Consider the following 6,319-nt stretch of genomic DNA (forward strand, 5'->3'; position numbering starts at 1 on the left):
TCTTGCTTTTAACCTCTAAGCTGCCCTTGTTCATTTGTGGGCATGGACCAAGCTAACTTATGGAAGGAACTAACTTTATAGTTTAACTTTGAAACTAAGATGGTAACAGCACCTTCCTGAAACGAACTCCCTCCTTGTCTGGGGACCAGACCACCTATGTAAAACTAACGAATTAGCCACAAGATTAGAAATTATGGCTTAGGAGTCATGCAGCCAGAGGCCACAGGATTCCTAGCCTCCCCAGTTGCTCCTATGGATAACATCACTATCATCAAACCCAAGATTGGTGTTCGAGACAGTTTTCAGACCCCGCATTCCAGTGGACCAGCTGGTGCCACCCAGACTGGTAAACTGGCTCAACTAGTTCTATGATCCTATCTAGTAACAGAAGACAGCAACAAGAATCCACTTTAATCCCCCTATGATTTCATCGCCAACCCAACCAATCAGCATTCGCCACTTCCTAGCCCCTGTCCACCAAATTATCGTTTTAAAACCCTAGTCTCTGAATGTTCAGGGAGACTGATTTGAGTAACAAAGCTCCAGTGTCCTGTTTATCTGGCTATGCATTTACTAAAGTCTTTCTCTATTGCAATAATGCTGTCTCAGTTGATTGGCTCTATCTAACTAGCAGGTAAGAAGAACCCACTGGGCAGTTACAGGCTGCTGAATGGACAGAGCTGCTCTTCCCACACCTGACAGTGCCTCAGCCTCAACTGGCAAAGCTCATCACTTCACCTGAAAAGGGAAAAAACCCAGATCTATCTCTGGCAATAGAAGGAGCAGAGTTTTCCGAAGCATCCAAGACAGACCCCAGACCCTGAGCAAGGTAGGAGACCACTCATCCCGACAACTGTTTACTCTGATTATGGGGTTATGAGCCCTGCTTCAAGGGAGAACTCTGAAGCTGCAGCTTTCTCTTTCCATGACAGACCTTGGCTCATGGACCACACTCCTGCCCCTCTCTGCTTGGCTTGTGGTTCATGGTCTGCATGAAGAACCAACCTAAGTCTGGTTTTGGCTTTATTTATTTTCGAGACAGGGACTTACTCTATCACCCAGGCTGGAGTGCAGTGGCACCATCACAGCTCACTGCAACCTCGACCTCCCAGGCTCAAGCTGTCCTCCTGCCTCAGCCTCTGGAGTAGCTGGGACTACAGGTATGCACCAACACACTCAGCTAATTTTTTAATATATATATATTTAGAGATGGGGTCTTGCTGTGTTGATCAGGCTGGTTTCGAACTCCTGACCTCAAGCAATCCTCCCACCTTGGCCTCCCAAAAGTGTTGGGATTATAGGCGTGAGCCAGTGTGCCTGGCCTGGCTTTATTTTCCAGTGCTTGCCCTTGCAGGAAAGGGAGCCTATTGGCAATTGATGCAGAGGAAGTGTTTTAATTAATGGAGCTGGCCTGAACATCAGGCTGGTGCAACTTTAGTCAACACTAAGGATGATCACAACTTAACATGGGGGAGAAGAAAGCAATGAAAGAAATAGATCAGATGAGGCAATATTGGGAGTTTATTAAGTCTGTGCATTTTCCAGTGGCTCCACAGTGATCGCTCTTAAACCGGCTGTCACCCATGCATGAATTATCGCCCCAACCTGGGAGGATGGGGAGGCCGACAAGACATACACCCGCACACAGGGCACGGGCTCTTGCCTAGATCATAATTCTTTCTCATGCTGCTAAAACGGAGAGCGCTGCGATAGCAAAGAGACATGTGGCCCTGTGATATCTTCAGAAAGAAAAAAACCCTGGGGGCAAGAGAGGAAAGAGGAAAGCTAAGAAATAAATAACAAAGCAGGATGCTATTTACATACTAAGGGAAGGCCTTTGAGACTGAGCTCAGCGCCTTGGATGTCAGTAATAACTTGGTGATGGGAATAAAGAGACTCACTGCAAACCCACATCGCCTGAGATGGTATCAGCGATGTTTTTCTCTTTGTTTCCAGACAAATTCCAGCGCAGCGATGGGAAGACAAGCCTGTCGAAGGGAACGGCGAGGTGGGGGTGAGGGTGAGTCCGGTGGTCTCTGTGAAGACTCAATTATGTTGGCTGTGAAGAGATTAATGAGAATTGAATTTTCTATTGATGTAAAACTGCCTTTTGCACCTGCTGCTGGCATCCTCATTACTGGTTTTCCATTACAGGGGATTATATGGTACAATGAAATAAACTTTATGCTTCCTGGGGGATGCTCTTAAAATGGGTTTACTGTACTTAAACTGGTAGTGAAGTGGGTTACCTGAGAGAAATGTGATTTAATCCCTGTCTTTTCCTTTTGTGGACCAGAGAGCCTCTATCCCCTTCTGGAAATCACGAGGTGCAGACGTTTTCAGGTCCACGGGCCAGGCTGAGGCTCTGAGAGGTATAGGCCTAGGCATGCCCTGCTTGCTCTGTCCCTAAACATCACAGGGACGATGAAGTTGAATGAATCTTTTACTTCCGGCATCAGAATGAATCACAGGGAGTGGTGCTCTGGAAGAGCTGGCCCAGAGACCAGAGTGTAGGGAATTGGAGTCCTTGGGATTTCTGTAACTTGTCCTTTGGGAAGGAGGTAAACGTGTGGGTGGAGGCGTGAGAGGTATCTGTGGCCTTAGAAGATAATAGGCAAGTAAACACTAGGTGGGAGAAAACTGCTTCCTGTCCTGTGAACCACCTGCTCCTTCCTCCCTCAGTTGAGCTGGGGAGGCCAGGGTCCAGGGAGAAACTATCTCTGCCCAGGAAAATTTCAATAAATGCTTTTGTGTTGCTGTTTTAAGTTTTAGGGGACATGTGCATGATGTGCAGGTCTGTTACATAGGTAAACGTCCCATGGTGGTTTGCTGCACCCATCAACCCATCACCTACGTATCAAGCCCTGCATGCATTAGCTATCTATCCTGATGCTCTCCCTCCCCCACCACCCCCAGAGGCCCCAGTGTGTGTTGTTCCCCTCCCTGTGTCCATGTGTTCTCACAGTTCAGCTCCCACTTATAAGTGCGAACATGTGGTGTTTGGTTTTCAGTTCCTGCATTAGTTTGCTAAGGATAATGGTTTCCAGCTTCATCCATGTCCCTGCAAAGGACATGATCTTGTTCGTTTTTATGGCTGCATAGTATTCCATGGTGTATATGTATCACATTTTCTTTATCCAGTCTACTATTGATGGGCATTTGGGTTGATTCCATGTCTTTGCTGTAAATGCTTGTTAAATGGAAAAACAGTAGCACCACCCTCAAGAGCCCTTACTCATCTCCAACCAAGATAAGTATTGATCTTTCGGCCTCGGCTGTTCCATCTGTTAAGTGGGCCTAAACCAGGATGGTGGGGGCTATGGGAAGCCATTATTCTCAGCAGCTTGATGTAGACCTTATTTCATCTAAATCACCTTTATGATGCTACCTTCTAAACACAGCCCAAAATTGGATCTCCAAGGATGCAGGTGGTACCTTGTGTTTACATGAGGGTGCACTGGAACCCCATGTTATGGGGGATCCCTGTGAGCTGGAGTGGGAAGCCTGGATGGGAAGCAGAAGTGTCAGAGGCCCACACACACCTGCTTGCACTTGTTTCTCCCTGAAGCATTGTTCAGCATGAACCCCTCTTGAGCCCCAGAATCCACAGATGTCACTGCTTCTCCTGAGCAGCTGCCAGGGCAAATGCTTTCCCGAGGCAGGGTGGGGGAAACGGCTGGGCACTGCCTCAACTTCTCTGAAGCATCATTAAATTTGTGTTCAAAATGAAGATTGAGGGACTGGTCACAGTGGCTCATGCCTGTCATTCCAGTACTTTGGGAGGCCGAGGCGGGAGGATTGCTTGAGTCCAGGAGTTTCAAACCAGCCTGGGCAACATAGTGAGACCTCATCTCTACAATTGTTTTAAAAATAGCTGTGCATGGTGGCATGTGCCTATAGTCCCAGCTACTCAGGAGGCTGAGACAGGAGGATCATTTGAGCCCAGGAATGAGAGGGTACAGTGAGCTATGATCACACCACTGTACTCCAGCCCAGACAACAGAACAAGACCTTGTCTATTAAAAAAAAAAAAAAAAAAAAAAAAAGGGCTGGGTGAGGTGGCTTGTGCCTGTAATCCCAGCACTTTGGGAGGCAGAGGCGGGTAGATCACCAGGTCAAGAGATCGAGACCATCCTGGCCAACGTGGTGAAACCCCGTCTCTACTAAAAATACAGAAATTAGCTGGGCACAGTGGCACGTGCCTGTAGTCCTAGCTACTTGGGAGGCTGAGGCAGAAGAATCACTTGAACCTGGGAGGTGGAGGTTGCAGTAAGCCGAGATCGCGCCACTGCACTCCAGCCTGGTGACAGAGTGAGACTCCGTCTCAAAAATAAAGTAAAATAAAATAAAATAAGAAAGAAAAATGCTTGTTGTAAAATAAAACAAGACAGGAAAAAAATAAGTCAAACACATGTATAGCTTGTGGAGTTATTACTACGGCCATCACCCAGATCAAGAAATAGAACTTTGCCAATGTCCCTGGTGTCCCTGGAAGCCCCTCCTCGGTTTCCTTCTAGTCTGAACTGCCACCCTCCCTGCAAAAATGACCCTCATATGACTTTTACAGTAAACTCTTTCCTGTTTTTCTTTATGTTTTTGTCAGAGGTGTTTGAATCAGAGAAACTCCATCTTGAATAGGGGCCGGGTAAAATGAGGCTGAGACTTACTTGGCTGCGTTCCCAGATGGTTAGGGCATTCCAAGTCACAGGATGAGATAGGAAGTCAGCACAAGATATAGGTTATAAAGACCCTGCTGATAAAACAAGTTGCAGTAAAGAAGCCAGCCAAAACCCACCAAATCCAAGATGGCAATGAGAGTGACCTCTGGTTGTCCTCACTGCTACACTCCCACCAGCGTAGTGACAGTTTACAAATGCCATGGCAATGTCAAGAAGTTATCCTCTATGGTCTAAAAATGGGAGGCATGAAAAATCCATCCCTTGTTTAGCGTATCATCAAGAAATAACTATAAAAATGGGCAACCAGCAGCCCTCAAGACTGCTCTTGTCTATGGAGTAGCCATTCTTTATTCCTTTCTTAATAAACTTGCTTTTCCTTTGCCCTGTGGACTCGCCCTGAATTCTTTCTTGCACAAGATCCAAGAACCCTCTCTTGGGGTCTGTATCAGGACTCCCTTTCTGGTAACATCTTTCATCACCTAAGTGTGCCTTCCAAGACATATGATGTAGCTTTGCCATTTTAAAAAATGCGGTCTATCATTTGAATCTCTTTCAATCCACAGGTTTCCTCCCACTTCTTTTCCTTACAATTTCTCTGTCGAGGAACCAAAGCCTTTTGATCCACAGAGTTCCCACTGTCGGGATTCTGCTGATTGATACTCTTGGCACAGTTCAAGATGTTCTTCGCTATTTGCTGCAAATTGGCGGCTCGATCCAGAGGTTGGATCACACTCGCCTTCTGTCCTTGTGGCAGGACCAGAGGTGCTGCATTCCTTCGTTAGGAGGCACATGATATCCGGTTTGTCTCTCTTTGTGTGATGCTAACAGCTGTTGCAGCACAATGCTTAGCTCTGTTAATTCACTAGGGGTTTCAAAATGGTGATATTCTAATTCTGTCACTTCTTCCTCACATATTAACTTGAGTACTTCTACAAAGAGATGCTTCCAGTCGTCCACCATTTATTTGCTCACCCAGTGGTACAGTTCACGTATTAAACAGAGGCAGGATAAATGTGTGATTCTTTCCTCTTTATTTACCTGTTTTTAAGAGAGTGAATTTGTTCCTCATACTTAAAACAATGTTTTAAGTAGTTTCATAAATTGAAGATTTAAACATATTTGATGGGTTTTTATCCATCACAATTATCATCTTTATTGATGCTCAAATGGTTCTATATTTGGCCAGTGGGAGCCTCTTGCAGACGGTTCCTGTGTCCTTTTGACATGATCTTTTAGTCTCTGATAGCCTCCTTGTTATTTAGCATGACAAGATGTTCCAGGCTTATCTTATACATTTCCTGTTCCAGACCTGGAATCAGCCATTTTTCCAAGAAGTCCTGGTTTTAATCTGTAGAGGATCTATCTATCTATCTATCTATCTATCTATCTATCTATCTATCTATCTATCAATTATCTATCTATCTATCTATCTATCTAGCAATCTATCATCTATCTATCCATCTGTCATCTGTCTGTCTGTGTATCTGTTTATCTATCTTTTTAAAAAAGAAAAAATGTCAAAAGAGTGAGAAGACAAGCCACAGACTGCAAGAAAGTATTTTTTTTTTTTTGAGACGGAGTCTCGCTCTGTCGCCCAGGCTGGAGTGCAGTGGAGCGATCTTGGCTTACTGCAAGCTCCG

The 6,319-nt window shown here is 45.4% G+C and overlaps 1 long non-coding RNA gene across 2 annotated transcripts; it reads right to left on the reverse strand.

Annotated features, from left to right (window-relative positions):
• Positions 1-1,505: 1,505 nt before the first annotated feature.
• On the reverse strand, positions 1,506-2,453 carry LOC123570348 (uncharacterized). Of its 2 annotated transcripts, none has more exons than XR_012428109.1 (3): positions 2,250-2,453; positions 1,913-2,059; positions 1,506-1,758 (listed from the first exon to the last, which is right to left on the reverse strand). It is a non-coding gene; the product is annotated as an uncharacterized lncRNA (long non-coding RNA). The 2 variants fall into 2 exon arrangements; XR_006694490.2 differs by having other exon boundaries at positions 1,902-2,059; positions 2,250-2,451.
• Between the last annotated feature and the right edge of the window lie 3,866 nt (positions 2,454-6,319).

The sequence above is a fragment of the Macaca fascicularis genome, chromosome 19 (assembly GCF_037993035.2).
Source record: "Macaca fascicularis isolate 582-1 chromosome 19, T2T-MFA8v1.1".
Lineage (NCBI taxonomy): Eukaryota > Metazoa > Chordata > Mammalia > Primates > Cercopithecidae > Macaca > Macaca fascicularis.